Here is a 16,480-nt window from a genome sequence, read left to right as displayed (position 1 = left end):
CAAGATTGCAAAGGGCATGGGGGAGAAAGGATATGCCAGGGCTGCCCAGCAGTGCTGCGTGAAAATAAAGGAGCTGAGGTGGTCATACCAGAAGACAAAGGAGGCAAACAGATGGTCTGGATCATCACCATAAACATGCTGCTTTTTATGAGAAGCTGCATACACTCTTTTATGGGAGTGGGGAGGAGACCCGACCTGCTTCCCTAGTCAGTCCATGGATTCCTCCCAAAATACTCCTTTGGCAGCCTCAGACAGCAGCATGGAGAATAGTGTGGAGGAGGAAGAAGAGGAAGAGAAGAGCGTTCAGCAGGTGAGTGGGGAAACCGATGTCACCAACAGCCAGGACCTTTTCATAACTTTAGAGACAATCCCCTCCTCCCAGGATGTCTCACAGCCAGGTACTGATCCCAGGGAGGGCACTTCTGGTGAGTTAACATTTTTCATCATGCTCCTGTCAGGTTAAGGTAGTTGGGTGTGATTTGTGACGGCTACTCTGCCTACACAGTGGGTGTCCCCGGAACAGCTTGTCAACATATCTGGAGACGGAGCAGGAATCCTCCTGAACAGCTCCATAAAGCTGTCATAAAGGAACTTATTAATCCTCCTCACAAGATTTCTGGGGAGGTTGGCCTTATTCTGTCCTCCATGGCGGGACAACTTTCCACGCTAAACTAGCAGTAAGTGGTCTGGCACCATTGCAACAAAAAGCATTGCAGCATAAGGTCCAGGTTTTTTTTCACAGTCAGTCAGCATCTGTTCCCTCTCATTATGTGTGATTTGGAGAGGACCAATATCTCACATGGCAACCTGGATGAAGCAGGGGAAGTTATTAGCTCATGCCTCTTCAGTTAAACTGCATTTGCTCATCCCTAAGGAAGCATGGTTTGAGTCCCTGCTCTGCCCTGCCACCAGAGCTGGGCCCACTCCCATCTGCATTGTCCTGTGGGAAGGGAAAATTGTAGTCCCTTGGTAAACGGGGGCTGCTGAATGCACAGGTGCCTTTGCCCTGCTGCCACACCTACACCCGCATGGTCCTGCGAGAAGGGAAAATTGCTCTCTCCTGCAAATGGGGGAGATGCCAGACACACAGGTGACACATGAGCCACTGCCCTGCCTCCATGTCCAGACCCCTTTCCCCACAGACTGAAGCTACCAGCCTGTCCCCTACCATGCCTGCCACCCAACCAAGTCCAGCTGCTCACTAACAACTCTGTGGTATATATGCTGCACAGTGGCTGCTTAAAAGCTTAACAGTGGCCTTGTACATAACACATCTCTTGTCTTTAGACAGACTTTTCTTTTTTTGCTGACAGATTAGGTTTTATGCTCTATGTATCTCCTGTAAAGTCTGCTTTTTGCTTTCCATTACAGCAGGAATAGCAGCAAGCATGCTGCACACTCCCCTGGCTCTGCCAGTTGTCTGACTGGCACAAATCTGCAGGCAAAAATGGAGCAGGAATGACATGTTCAAGGAGCAAAGGCAATTGCCCAGTTAGACACAGAATGCTTAAGCACGTGTAGGAATATGCTGCTGCTGGGGATGAGAGCACAGTCTACAGGGAGCTGACAGTGTACAGGAGAGAGTTATGAACCACATGGCAGCCTTCCAGGACAGCTTCATGCACAGGCTCCAGCACTCCCCTTCTAACCCTGGTGTCTGGCTACTCATAATCACTGGCTAAATGCTGTATTTTGCCCCTCTCCCATCCTGCCATATAACTTTTTCCCTTGCTGTCACAAATATTATGGAGCACACAGCAGGCTGCCACCACAATGGTAATGTTGCATTCGCTGAGATACAATTTGTCCGTAGACTGCAGAACCTTCCTTTTAAATGTCCAAAAGCACATTCTACCGGCCTTTTGCACTTGCTTAGGCTGTAATTTAACTGCTCCTTTCTGTGGTGCAAACCACCTGTGTACAGCTTCATGAGCTATGGGAACAAGGGGTAGGCTGAGTTGCCAAGGACCACTATAGTCATTTCAGAGCCTCAGATGGTAGTTTTCTGGTCTGGGACAAAAGTTCCATCTTGCAGCTTTCTGTAGAGATAGGCGTTCCTAAAGATGTGTGGATCGTGTCAGAGTTGGTCTCATTCTGGTATTCTTGTGCTTTAGGGCAGGGGAAAGCAATTCGCAAACTTCCATGAAAGTGGCTGTACACATGCAAAAGTTTTGCAGCCATTGTTGATTGTCCCATAGCTGCATAACTACATGGTCTCAACATTTGGTGCTTGTTCGATGACACCAGAACCAGCATTCCACTGTGTCCAGAGGACTGAATGCCGGCAGCATTTGCCAGTCACTCAACCCAAGTGCTTCACAGAAGAGTATGTTCAAGGCCTCCCAAGGTTCTTCCTCATTCCAAAAAACTGTGGATATGCTCTAGATATACTTCAGCAAAAAGCTCACCATGGCTAATATGATTGTCAGAATGCTTTGATGCTCAACAGGATCCACGATGGGTTCCATGCTCATTCTGCTGTGGTGTCTGTGTGGATAGGCAAGGGGAAAAAGGGTGCAAAGAGACTGTTTGCCATTGGTTTAAAGCAGGGGTGGGATAGGAGATGAGTGCATTATGAGACACTGATGGCATGTATCCAGAACCACGTGCCACACAGTTTTGGCCCTAGTGTGCACTGGGAGCATAACCCAGAATGCAAAGGGGCACAGGAACTGTGGGATAGCTAGACGGTGCATCACTTTCAAAGCTGACAGTAGCCATCCTACTGGGGACACGCTACTTTGAACTGCGTTGAATTCTAGTGCACAGTGGGGAGATGCACCTTCAGCTTTACAAAATCGGGTGCTAAAAAGCCAACCTTAATAAATTTGACCTTATCTCGCAGTGGAGACATGGCCTTAGTTGTTATTCCTTGTTACATTCCTTAAATATCATCCTTCACAACTCTTGCTAGGAGTCCTTTTCTGTCTCCAATTGAGTATTATTGCATCAAGTTTATGTATTCTCCTATAGGAGCAATCAAATCTTTCGTATATTGGCCTTCAAAAATCTTTGAAATTGTAATAGTTTTATTTTTTACTGGACATATCCCTTGACTTCTAGAACTTGCCACTTGTCTTTCAGATCCCTATTTGGGGGAATTCCATAGAAAGATGGTGCTAAGGATGGTACTCTTTAAACCTGTGTCCTGGCCTCTGGGACAGAATTGATACAGAAACAATGAAGATCTGTCTGAAACTATGATACAGAAACTATGAAGGTCTGACTATAGGAACAGACTGATACATTATTTGTTTTATGAGAAGGAAAGGGCACAAGAGAGGAAAAAAAGTATTGTAAAAACACTCTAATTTGGTGGGTTAGGAAATTATATTTAACATAAATGGCCTGATTCTAAATCCATTTACACCAGTGAATTAGGAGTAACTCCGCTGAAGTCAGTGGAGTTACACTAGTCTAAAGCCAGAGCAAATACTTAAAAATTGGCACCAAATCCTATTCAGTGGAAGATATTATGTGGCTATCTGAGATCACTCAGCCATGATTGTTACATTTTCTTAGAGTCCCAGAGCGGGGGAGGCTTGCTTTAAGGAACTTTGTCTGACCATCCTACCTGGATTCTTTCATGTTCTCTTACTTGGCCATTAGACAAGAGGCCCCTGGTATTATAATGCCTGCTTAAGTTTCCAATTTTGTGTTTGCTCTCTTTTGCTTCTTCTGTTCCTTGTTGGGCGAGACCATGAGTATTTAGTTTGGACTGATTGTTCTGGTGTCTAGAGGTGTAGGCATAAGCAATACATCCTGAGTTTAACTTCAAGAATAAGCTTTCTCCCAGCTTTTCTCTTTTTGAGGTGTACTAGTTTATAAATTAAACATGTTAAGAAAAATCAAGTGAGATTTTCACGTGGATGACTGTAGAGCAGCGGTCTCCAATCATTAGAGGTAGCCGGGAGCCAGGGGCCGTGGCCATTCGCCCACCGGGCACCAGAGGACGGGAACACTTGCGCGCCCAGGGGCGGAGCCCCCCTCATAGCCCCCATAGCCGCGTGCCCGGGGGCAGGGCCCCCCCCCCATAGCCGCTTGCTCGGGGCCGGTGCCCCCTCCAAGCGCCGTGCGCCCAGGGCCGGTGCCCCTTCCAAGGGCCGCACGCCCGGGGCCGGTGCACCCCCCACCCCAAAGCGCCACGCACCCGGGGCCGGAGCTCCCCCCATGCACCACGCCCAGAGCACGGGCAGCCAATCTGCGGCACTCCAGAGGCCGGTGCTCACCTTGCGCCATGCGCCCGGTCCGGCTCCCGCACCATGCATGCACTACATGCCCGGGGCCAGACCAGTCCCAACCACTTGGCGGGCGTACATAAATGCCCGCGCGGGCGCCATAGCGCCCGCGGGCACCGTGTTGGGGACCACTGTTGTAGAGACTGGGGTCCAGAGGAAAAGCACCGCCAGGGCAGTGGAAGTGCCAATGTACCCTGCCAGTGTGCTTCCATCCTGAACTGTAGGGGACTGCTAGTGCATATTTCATGACATTTCAACCCTTGGCCTCTCCAGACAGCCAGTGGAGTGCTGGTGGTGGTTACTTTGTGAGAGGACACACAAAGCACTAAAAAGATGCCAGAAAACAGGCTTTTCAGTCACTACTAACATGGGCTGGATTGATTCACTACTATCCTTTCCTACTGAGAATAACTTGTCTGTAGAAATGTTTTCTTCAGAGTTACCATGGTAGTGAGTATGAGTGAATGGTGTAAATCTGAGCGTGCCAAAATTTTAAGCAACAGTCGGTGGTTGCAGCCACATGTGTGGAGGAAGGAGACGGAATTTCCTTCTCCATCTGGTTTGCAGTGTGGACATACGCTGATTTTCAAAGATGAATTGACATTTCTTCTTTCATTGGGTTAGACCATTTTAAGTCACTTTTATTATCTTAAAGTGTATTATCTTCTTTTTGTCCTTTGTTTGGAGTTCAAATTGCATTCTGGTTTGTAATCCTGCCGTCCTTTTCTATGTAACCTGGAGTTCGTGCTTTTAAATTATCATTTTAAATTGGCCCATTGACATGATAGCATTTGAATGGAAATCCCCACTGACTAGGAGTCTGACCAGAATCAAATATGGACACTTTATGACACTGGGCATCATACATTGCAGTGCAATATTTGATTGTGTTAAAGAAACTTTGTGTTTCCCCTCTCCCCCACTCCAATTTCTGGGAGCATTAAAAAGATGGTAAGGGGTGAAGTACCAGTATATTAAAAATAAAGGAAAATGCTAAATCTTAAGGAACTTTGGCAAAGAAAAATTCTGGTTTGATAAGCAAGAGGAAAAATAAAGAGTCTGCTAAGCAGACCTGACATTCTGTGATTCATTCTTCTAAAAAAGCTGTCATTAGCCCAGAGTTACTAAGTAAGGGTGTCCTAGTTTTGTTTGTTCGTTTTTTGTTTTAAATAAATCATTCTGTGGTCATAATGAGTGAAATTCATTCCTATACAGAGCCCTAGCACAAGGCTTGTGCACATGTATGTGATGTTTTGGGGTCTTAATTGAAAATGTAATAGCATTGAGCTTTGTTGTCCCTTTGCAAAGGGATGAAGTTCAGCCAATGTGCTTTCCAAAACATTTTTTTGCACCCTTAAGGATATGAATTTAACAGTTTATTGAGGCAATCTGTGAGTCTCTTCAATGTTTAGATGCACTATAAAAGGTGCTATATTTTTTACACTTCTGGCAGGAATTCTTATGGATGTTTGAAAAAGGCTGTTAAAATGAGAAAAGACTTTAAATACTTGACCTCTTTTAAATAGGTATTGTTGGGAAAATGTTTAGATCAATCAGGAATAGTGAATCTTTTTTTGGGCCGGGGGCTGCTGACACAGTCAGGGGCCGCACACAAGTAAGAAGCAAACATAAAACAAAAAAAACCCCAAACCTCACTGTTGTGACCCCTGACTGAGAAGGAGAAAGACACTCCCCACATTCCCCTCACACACCAGAGCCTAGTGGGGCTCAGGCTAGTAGATTTTGTGTGCTCCAGCTCCACAGGAAGGCAAGGGGCTGGAGCGTCAGCATGGGCTCCCCAATGCTGGGAGGGGGAGCCGTGAACCTCCAGGGCTGGATGCAGGAAAGCCCAATGCGGCCCCTGGGCCTTAGGTTCCCCACCCCTCAGGTAGAGAGCCAGTTCTGTTATCAAGTCTTCTGTTATTTCTTTAAAATCTCTGGTGATCATCTTAAAATGCATTGTTATATAATTTCTGTGTGAAAAGCCAATATAAAAGTTCGACATAAGGAGAAAATGCTTAAGAAAAGATGAATGTACAATTATTTGTGCCTTTCATGTAGAGTAATAATGATGAAAAATAGATTAAATGCAGGGATGGAACTTCTTAATATTTTTTCTGAGGTGTTTTATCAATTAAATATTCATTTAGTGAGAGTTGCATTTTAAGCTTCTTGAGAAAAGTGGTGTTTGTGCATAAATTAAGCAGAATTGACTAACCGTGTTTGATAATTTTTTATATTGTTACTGAAACACATTAAATAATGCAAATTAGATTTCTAAAAATCAGATCACTCAAAATTCCATCTCTTTCTCTATTGGTATATGTGCCAGTGTTGAAGGACTTAAATATTTCTTCAACTAAAGAGAGATTTTTATTATGTTTCTGTTTATAAGCTATAAAAATACAGTGTTTTGTAAGTGCAGCTGCAGCCTGTTCTGTACACCATAGTTAACTACGCCATTATTTGAATATAATTCAATAAGATTACATCAGTCCCAGCAATGTTACTTTTGGATTTAGCTTGTCTCACAATATGCACAATATGTTCTTTATATGCATGAAGTTGAAAATTCCTTTGCACTTCCATTTTGAATAGGAGCTGTGGTGCTGTTATTTCCCAGTTATTTCCCAGTATATCCTCAGCGCAGACTCCTCATGATAAAACAATGTACTTCCTCTAACATTATTATTTTTCTTTTTTCCTTGCTGCTTCTCTTGAGGAGCAGTAGTTTTTGGAACAACCATTCAGGCCAGATGATTTAATTTCTCAAAGAACAAGAGAAATAATATAAATATTGATTTCCTATCAAGACTATGGCTGCCAAAGGAAAGTAGGCCCAAGAGGAAAAACTGCATATACTGTCTCTATAATAACACACATATTGGTCCTTTTCTTGGAATAGTCTTCTGTTCTGGATGTATAACTCCTGTGTGTTTCTGAGTCTGTGTGTAGATGTGCAATTGTGTGCAACTTTCTGTGTATGGATCTCAGGCTTCCTGTTTTAAGCTTGGTAGTTATGCAGATGAGAACTGAAATAATCTGAAACCAGGGCTGGCTGCCCACCAAGTGCAAAAAGGAATGGATATGCAGAATTACCCCAGCTGAAGCTCTTCTAGGCCATTATTTCTATACTCCCCACCATCCTCTGATTCTAAATTTTGTACAGCATCTCAAACATGATGTATATGTTAATTAATTTGTCACTCACTGTAGGATCAGGATCTAGAACAGCATTATTTGACTAATTAATTTCATGTTTAATTATTTATTGTGTATTTTCACATGGTTTGAATAAAGATTCCCTCCTGCTACCCTTGCAGATAGGGTTGCCATCCTTCTACAGAGCAGCATGGCTGTCATACCATTTTGTCAGAGATGGGAGAGTTGTATTTCATTTGTTTCAGTTGCATGCAATACTGAGTAGGGGTTAATAATTTGCAACCATTTCATTTTGAGCTTTCATTTATTATTGCTAAATAAACCACAGAGCGCATATTTAGACCCTGACTCTTCTTTACACTAAGGCCCATTTACAGCATTGTGGAAGTTTAAAGAGATCTCAAATTGGATTTAAATTACAAGTAGGCCAATGGTGTGTGTAAAGTCTTTTGTCCGTACATGTTTCTATTGTTATGTTCCTCTGCAGGTAGGGCAGTCAGGTGCCTGGTTTTCCACTAGAAAGTCAGGTTGAAAAGATGTACAGATCTGACACCAGTTACTGCATGGCAGGAGAGGCACTGAGTCATTTAACCTGCACAGCTGATCAGCTGTTTGTCGGCTCTGGGTGGCAGCCATTTAAATTTAAATGAAGCTGCGATTATTTAAATTGTGGCTTCATTTCCCTTTGCTGAACAAACAAATCTACATTGCTCCGTCGACGGAGCCATGTAGTTTAGACGTACCCCAAGTTATGCAACATGCTGGGTCTGCAGGGGAGAGAGAGAAAGAGAGAGGAGGAGGAAGTGCCAAAGCAAAGTGTCTCTGTTGCTGCTGGCCACCAGTTGATTGGAGTGGCTTTAGAAGCTCCAAAGAAGATTGCAGTCTCTCCTGTCTAAAGGGCAAGTGGTACAATGGTGTCAGGAGCTGGAGAGTGGGGAAAGTGGTGTTCTCAGGGTATGTCTATACCTACACAGCTACAGTGGTTCTGCTGTAGTGCTTCAGTGTAGGCACTACCTATACCCGTGGTCACCAACCAGTAGATCGTGAGCTACCGGTAGATCTCAGGGGCTCTAAGAGTAGCTCTTGAGCCCTCTCTGAACTGCGCAGTACATTTACATTAGATTTCCTCATTTGAGGAGCAGCTACTCACTGAGCAACAACATAGGTGAGTAGCTGCGAGAAATGGTGGGAGCTGGGAGGTCGGGAGGGCTGAAACACCCCAGCCAGCTGACTGTGGCTTTCACAGCTGGAGCTAGGCGCAGCCTCCCTGGGCTGAGCGCAGGGCAGCTGGGCTGGAGGGAAGAGAAGCAGCTGCCTGGCCAGCTGGCCATGGCGCTCAGCCAGGGTGCACCACGCTGCACGTGGGCTGGCGCAGAGAAGCTGCCTAGCCTGCTGGCTGTGGTGTTCAGCCCAGAGGAGGCTGAACCGCGCTCCAGCTGATTGGGCGGCTTCCCCTCTGCGCCTGCCCACGTGGAGCTTGGTGGCACCCTGGCTGAGCACCATGGCCAGCTGGCCGGGCAGCCGCTTTTCTTCGCTCCAGCCCGGCTGCCCTTCAGTCAGTCCGGAGGGAGCGCGGGTCGGAGGCTTCCCTCCGTGGCTCGTGTAGGGAACTCCCTGCCCCCAACCTTGTTCCCTCTCCTCTGCCCCAAACTTGTCCCCCGCCCTCCTGGCCCCCTGTTCCCTCTCCCTTGCCCCCCGACCCCGCTGCAGAAACCTGCCCCCCCCCACAGAAAGTTGTCCCCCAGCACCCTGCCCCCCCTGCAGAAACCAGTTCCTTCTGGCACCCTGTCTCCTACTACAGAAACCTGTCCCCTGCTCCCCTCTGCAGAAACCTGTCCCCTCCAGCACCCTGTCCCCTGCTACAGAAACCTGTTATGGCACCCTGCCCCCTCTCCCCTGCCCCCACTGGCACCCTGTTCCCTGCTCCAGAACCCACTAGCACTCCTCCCCAGTACTGTGTCCCCTGCTCCCAAATGACTTTTCTATGGGTCAGTGACCCCTGACTCAAGGCAGGTTCCCTGCCATTCTCATAAATAAAGACAATGCAGAAACTTTTTGTGTTTAACATAGTATTCTATTTAAAAATGAAGCCTGGCCAACAAACCCCCAGTTGGGGCCAAGCCCCCATCTGGCCACAACCACTCCTGCACTCCCCCTTCCCCAGACCCTAGATCTGAGCCTATCAAACACTGGAACCTCATGCCCTCAGCCCCTCACATACCCCAACCCAAATTCCTGTACCCTCACATCCGCAAGCCTGTGGCTTGCTTAGTATCCCAACACTGCCCAGCCTGGAGCCCCCTCCCCGAGCCAGTGTCCCCTTCTCCACCTCCTCCTGCATCCAGATTTCCTCCCAGAGCTTGCACCTCTCACCCCTTCCCACACCCAAATCCCTCATTCCCACCCCAGAGCCTACACATCCTGTCTCAACACAGCAAGGGTCCAGCTAGACTGCAGGAGTTTTTCAGGATTCTGGAGATATCCCAGAAAAACTCTTCTGCATCCAGGGTTGCGTTTTTTCTTCCGCTTTTTTAGTGGAAGAGCAAACAGGCTCTTTTGGTCACCCCATATTCCTCTTTCCACAAGGAATAAGGTTTTTTTTCTGACATTTGGTCCAGTGTAGACAGGCCAAATGTTGGAAAAACCTCTTCCTACAGAATAATAATAATAAAAAAAGCAAGCAGCAGTATAAGGATTGGGGATAGCAAGTGATGGAGAGGAGGAGAATAGAGAGGGCGGGGCTTCAAGGAAGGGGCAGGGCAGTAGATCTTGGCTTGGTCTGTCATTTAGAAAGTGATCTTGGGTATAAAAAGGTTGGAGACCACTGACCTACACAGACAGGAGGGATTCTCCCACTGGGTGTTGGTAGTCTAGCTCCCTTAGAGGTGATCACAAGAATTCATCCATCTGCCTAGTGCTGTTTATACTGGGTGATAGGTTGACTTAGCTTTATCTCTTTGGGTATGGGTTTCTCATGCTCCTGAGAGACTTCGTTCTGCTGATGTAAGTTCCTAGTGTAGTCTCTGGTGACTGAAGAGCCTCTGGAAATGTCAGTAGAAGTCAATGGAGTTAGTCTGTCAGTTACCTTACAGTGTTATCTGACACATCCCCTGTATTTTCCTACTCTCCGAATAGGTTCTGTCCCTGGAAACTGGCAAATGTTGAGCTTATAGCCACTTCTTATTTCAGTTTTGTTGGATCTAAAATGTTTTGCTTCTGATATCACTATTTGATCTATATCACCATTGCATGTACTTGTGTAACATGCACCAAGCTATTTCTACCTGTATGTTTATACTGAACTCATTACTACGGATTGATTTCAGTAGGTATGCATGTGTACCACCAAGAGGCAGAACTAAACCTGGGATCTCTGGAGCTTAGTGCATTAGCCTCTACAGCTTGAGCTATAAAGCAAGATAGCGCTCAGCTAAGGCTGTAGAGCAGACTCATTCTTATCTCTCTCTGTAAGTGGTCTAAGTGCCACTACATGGAACAGTGAACCACACTCAGAGGTGTGTGAGTTACACATGGACGTAAGTGTGGACAGAATTTGACCCTCTGAATTTAATAGTGTGCAATTAGAAACATTTGCTTGGTTTTTTTTTACATAATACAATATGTCTTACCTGTGTAATTTTTTCAGGGGCTTTCCCCCTAAAAAGAATTCCTTCAGAGAGAGAGAGAGACAAGTTCTAACTTTGTGTCTGAATGAATAATATATATATAAAAAAAGTTCCGTAGTCAATTTTTTTCATGTACTGTTGCAAACATTCATTGACCCGCTGCTGGCAAGTAGCATTAAGCTATCTACTGAAAAGGGTTGGAAGAGTTACTTGTTACAAATTTTGCACAAGAGTCCTAGGTTTTTGGTTTTTTAAAATTGAACCTTGTGGAACAGAAAATAATGAGTGAGGGAGAGAGAGAATTAAGTATTAGTAAAGCTTGTAAATAGATCAGACTGAATCATAATTTTCTTTCATTCAAAATGTTTTTCAGAATTTCTACTGATGACTTTGTTATTAAACTATCTGATATACTTAGGGGCACTTGTAGTATTGTAAGTGAAGTTGCATCCACACACACTCGCAATGAGCGTGGCTCTTTATATTTCCAGTGAAGCTTTTTTCCCTTAGGCCAGGTCTACACTACACCCAGAAGATCAGCTTAAAGTACGCAACTCCAGCTGTGTAAATAATGTACCTTTAGTTAAGCTTGGAACCATCTCCATAGCGAAAGGTCGATGGGAGAAATGCTCCCGTCAACTTCCCTTACTCCTTGTTGACAGAGGTGGCCTCAGCATTCAATTTAGCAGATCTTTGCTAGCCCTGCTAAATCAAACCCCAGAAGATGGATAGCCAGTCAATCCTCCAATAAGTGGAGATCTGGCCTTAGAAAGCAGTTTTTTCCTACTTCTTGATTCTGCAGTAATCACAATGCTGAATATGTGGTATCACAGTCAGTCATTCTGTAACACGGTAATGTAATCGAATTACAAGTTGAAACTCTCTAAACTGGGACTCCCTCATATGGTATGATAGTTGCTGGTCCAGGGAGTCCCAGTAGAGAGCTAGAGGCCGGGAGCCCAGCTGGGCTGGCTGAAGGGGGGCCGGCTGCCAGGAACCCTGCTGCAAAAGTCTGGCTGAGCCGGCAGCAGGGTGCCAGCAGGCTCCAGCGGGGCAGCGGTCTGCCAGCCCCAGTGGCGGGGCAGCAGTCAGCCACGGTGGGGCTAGTATTTAAGTCTCAGCGTAATTGAGCTAGGGCAGTGTTTCACAAAGTGGGCACTGGCCCCACTCTGAGAAAGCTGCTAATGGGCCGTTCCAGTTTCTTAGGGTATGTCTACACTACCCTGCTAGTTCGAACTAGCGGAGTAATGTAGGCATACCGCACTTGCAAATGAAGCCCGGGATTTGAATTTCCCGGGCTTCATTTGCATAAACCGGCCGGCGCCATTTTTAAATGCCGGCTTGTTCGAACCCCGTGCCGCGCGGCTACACGCGGCACGGGCTAGATAGTTCGAACTAGCAAGCCATCTCACGAGGCGTACAGATAGTTCGGAATGGCTTGCTAGTTCGAACTATCTAGCCCGTGCCGCGTGTAGCCGCGCGGCACGGGGTTCGAACAAGCCGGCATTTAAAAATGGCGCCGGCCGGCTTATGCAAATGAAGCCTGGGAAATTCAAATCCCGGGCTTCATTTGCAAGTGCGGTATGCCTACATTACCACCCTAGTTCGAACTAGGGTGGTAGTGTAGACATACCCTTACTTACCAACTTTGCAGCCACGGAGCTTCAGAGCTCCCATTGGCTGCAGTTCGCAGATTGTAGCCAAGGGGAGCTGGGGGAAGCAGTGGCTTAGGCCATGCCATTCCCGCAGCTCCTCTTGGCTGAAAATGGCAAACCGGAGCCAATAGGAGCTGTGAGGTTCTGTGGCTGCGGAGCTGGTAAGTAAACAAACTGGAGCAGCCCATTAACAGCTTTCTCAGAGGGGACCACGGGCACTATGAGAAACACTGAGATAGGTAATATTCTTATGTGCATAGCTTTCCTCTCTGAGTGGTCATTTACTTCTCCATACCTCCCCAAACTACTGTACAGAATGCATTTCTTCTGCTCTCTGAACAGAAAGTAGTGGCAGACGTATTGTTTCAATCTCACATCAGTACCTACTAAGATAAGGGTAAACCAGTAATGACTTTCCCCTCAGTTTCCTGATGGTTTAATTTAGACTGGGACTGACCACTAGAGAAATATAATATGAAACCATAGCCATATGGAACAAGAGTGTGATGGAAAGACCCTAGACACCATTGTTCAGCAGTCTTTGCTCAGGAAAAACTTTCATCCTAAAAAATAAGAATCATGGGAAGGAATTAACAGAAATTTTAGGTTTGTTGTCTGGACATACTTCCTGAGGCTGATTCTTAAGGGAAGTAGAGAAAACCACATTACTTGGGATATTTAAAGTTAGAATGGATACATTATTATTCTAGAAATTACAGGGTGGCCCCATTATAAGTCGCCCCGGTATACTTCCTTTCCGCAGTAAAGTCACTGATGCTTATAGGAACTTATGTGTTATAAGTCCTCCCATTCCCCGCTCTTAAGTGGTGCAAAAAAATCCACCAATCCCAATTTGTGCAAGTCAGCCACGAGGAAAAAATAATTCTCCGTTTAAGTTGTTTTCCTGTAAGTCCAAGTTTTTTTAATTGTATATTGGACTTACAGTGAGGACGGCCTGTGTGACTCTCACCAGCATCCGGGAGAGAGACTAAATGACAGAATAAGTTTTGTACATTTCTATAATTGTGATCCCAAAATATTCGTGATCTAATCTTATTAGTGGCTGTAGAGCCTGACTGCAAGGTTCTGCAGCCACTTTGCTTCTTCCCCCAGTTGTTTCCCCACCCTCGCTCCTCCTCCTACCTCCCAGAGCTTGACTGCTGCAAATGAGCTATTTGCAGCACTCCAGAAACTCATGAAAAAAACATAGAGAAACAAATCAGTCTGGTGTAATGAGCTAAGCACTACTACAGGTTGTACCTCCCTGGCCTTGGCACCCTTGAGACCTGCCCAATCCCGAACCAGGAAATCTGGCTGGCTGCAGGGCTTTGCTATAGTGGTAGCAGATGGACCAGCATTGATCAAGCGGGGATGAGTGAAGGGTGCTCAGGGGGAGAGGCAGAGTAGTTATGGAGGCCAGGCATGCAGACCCGCAGGAGTGCATCGAGCCCCGTGGTTGTCAAGCTGCACCCAGGTCCCCACCACCAGCTACAGGGCTGCGCTTCTGCCCCCCCGCTGCAGGGGCTCTGCAGCCACTCTGCCTCTTCCCCCAGTTGTCTCCTGCCCCGCCCCCGTCCCCACTCCTCCTCTTTCCAGAGCTTGAATGCCACAAATGAGCTATTTGCAGCATTCCAGAAACTCTGGGAGGATGGGGCCCAGCTTTTCCCCAGGTGTGCTCCAGCACAAGAGTATCTTCGGGGATGCTGGACCTCAGATGTTGCTGGATTAGAATTTCACACTATAAAGGTTCCCCAAGGCTGCGCCCCAGACTTGCCCCTTAACCAAGGCTCCATCTCTGTTCATGCCACCCCCCCTTGTCACTTGCTGTCCCCCATCCTCATACACTTTCACCAGGCTGGGGCAGGGAGTTGGGGTGCAGGAGGAAATGAGGGTTCCAGCTGAGGGATCTGGAGTGTGGCCACAAATGAGAAGACGTTCAGGGTCAGGTGGGTGCTCCAGGCCGGGACAAAGGAGGGGGTGCATGGTTCAGGCTTCAGGAGGGAGTCTGGGTGCAGAAGGAAGTTCCAGCCTGGGGCAAGAGGTTGGGGTGTGGGCTATAGCCGGGCTGTGCTTACCTTCCAATTGGCTCCCTGCCTCCATGGCTTTGTGCAGCTCCCCGGAAGCACAGTGAATGGGAGCTGTGGAGCTGATGTGGAGGCAGTGTGCAAGAGGAAATGAGGGTTCACGAGGCTTACAGGAGTGGTCGACAAAGGCTTCCCTTGTTGACCGATCCGCGTCTAGACTGCTGCGCTGTGCCAGATCAGCTGATTGTCGGCACAGTGCGACGGCCATTTTTATTTTAATGAAGCGGGGATTATTTAAATCCCCGCTTCATTGACTATGTTGAATAACCTACTTTACATGGCTCCGTCGACGGTTGCGTCGACCCTGTGAGCCTGGGGGATGAGGAAGGCACTTCACATGCTGCTTGTGGTGCAAACAGGCAGCTTCTATTGGCCGGAAGCCAGCCAATGGGAGCTACTGGGGGTGGGAGCAACATGGAAAGCCTCTCACCCTCTCCCCAACTCTCAGCACTCAGAGATGCACACATGGCCCTGCAGTTGGCTCTACTGAGTGTTGAGCAGGGGTGGGGCAGGCAGGGAGCAAGCTGAGGCTCTTGTGGGCCGGACCCAGTGGCTTGGTGGGCCACAGCCAACTTGCAGACCATATTTTGCCCAGACCTGGCCTAGGAACTAGAGTGTGTAGGAGCCAAGCTTTTTAATCCAGGCTGCAGCCTTCCCCTGCAGCTGAAAGTGGCTAACTGTTCCATGTGGCTTTCTGCACTGCGGGGGTGAGAGGAGAGGCTTCATATGCTGCATTCCTCCTCCCAGCAAAATCTCTCAGCTCTTATTGGCCAGAAACTGCAGCGCAGAGAGTCACATGAAACATCCAGCTGGGGGGCTGCTGCCAGACAGGGAAGCCTGCTTGAGAGTGCTGGTGGCCAAGAGCTGCTTAGGTAAGCACCATCCAGCCAGAGTCTGCCTCTTGCACTTCACCTTGTCCTGCACCCCACTCATTCCCAAACCCTGCATCCCCTCTGACACCCTTCCCCAGGCCAGAATCCTCTCTTGCACCCATGCACCCTCCCATACCCTGCATCCTAAACCCATATCCCAGGTCACCACTCAAATCGTCTGAACTTTCCTCCCCATGTCACAGGTCACAATTCTCTCCCAGATCCTGCACCCACTCCTACATCCCTCCCCCAGGCTAGAATCCTCTTCTGCACCCATACCCCCTCCCAGACCCTGCACCCCAATCTCCTGACCAAGATCACAACCCCCTTCTTCACCCAAACTCAGACCCCACACCTTCTGCACCCCGTTCCCTACCCTGAGTTCCCTTCTGCATCCAACCTCCATCCCAGACCCCACATGCCCTCCATAGAAAAGTGCGGCCCTTGACCACACCAAAATCTTGGAGTGGCCCCCCATCAAAAATTACCTGCTTTCCAGGAACTGTGTGGAGCCAGGGCTGGCAAGGAGCCTGCCTTAGCTCCACTGTACCACCCGTCGGTCTGTGCTGACTGGAATCTCATGATCTAAAGAGAGATCAGCAGACACACACACAGACATGAGCTTTGAAACAAAGAGTCTGAATGAGAACCATGGTTGTGTTTCCTTTTGTGAATATATGAGTAAATGGATGTGTGTAAAAAAGGAATCCTATTTTCTTTCGAGTTCATCCTCAATTATTCATCAAGGGTTCATTTCACAATTCATTTGAAATCGGTATCCATGGAAATCTAAAACATTTGAAGAAATAATCAAATTCTTATTTCCAGAATTTGAGCGCTTCA

At 47.2% G+C, this 16,480-nt stretch overlaps 1 protein-coding gene across 1 annotated transcript in view; it reads left to right on the top strand.

The window, feature by feature from the left end:
- The window catches only part of EPAS1 (endothelial PAS domain protein 1), a 159,279-nt gene that overhangs the window by 52,257 nt on the left and 90,542 nt on the right, over positions 1–16,480 (top strand). The gene's annotated exons all lie outside the window — the stretch shown is intronic.

This window comes from Pelodiscus sinensis, chromosome 3, assembly GCF_052426305.1.
Source record: "Pelodiscus sinensis isolate ZL-2025 chromosome 3, ASM5242630v1, whole genome shotgun sequence".
Classification (NCBI taxonomy): Eukaryota; Metazoa; Chordata; order Testudines; family Trionychidae; genus Pelodiscus; species Pelodiscus sinensis.
This window is presented reverse-complemented; position numbering and strand designations above follow the sequence as displayed.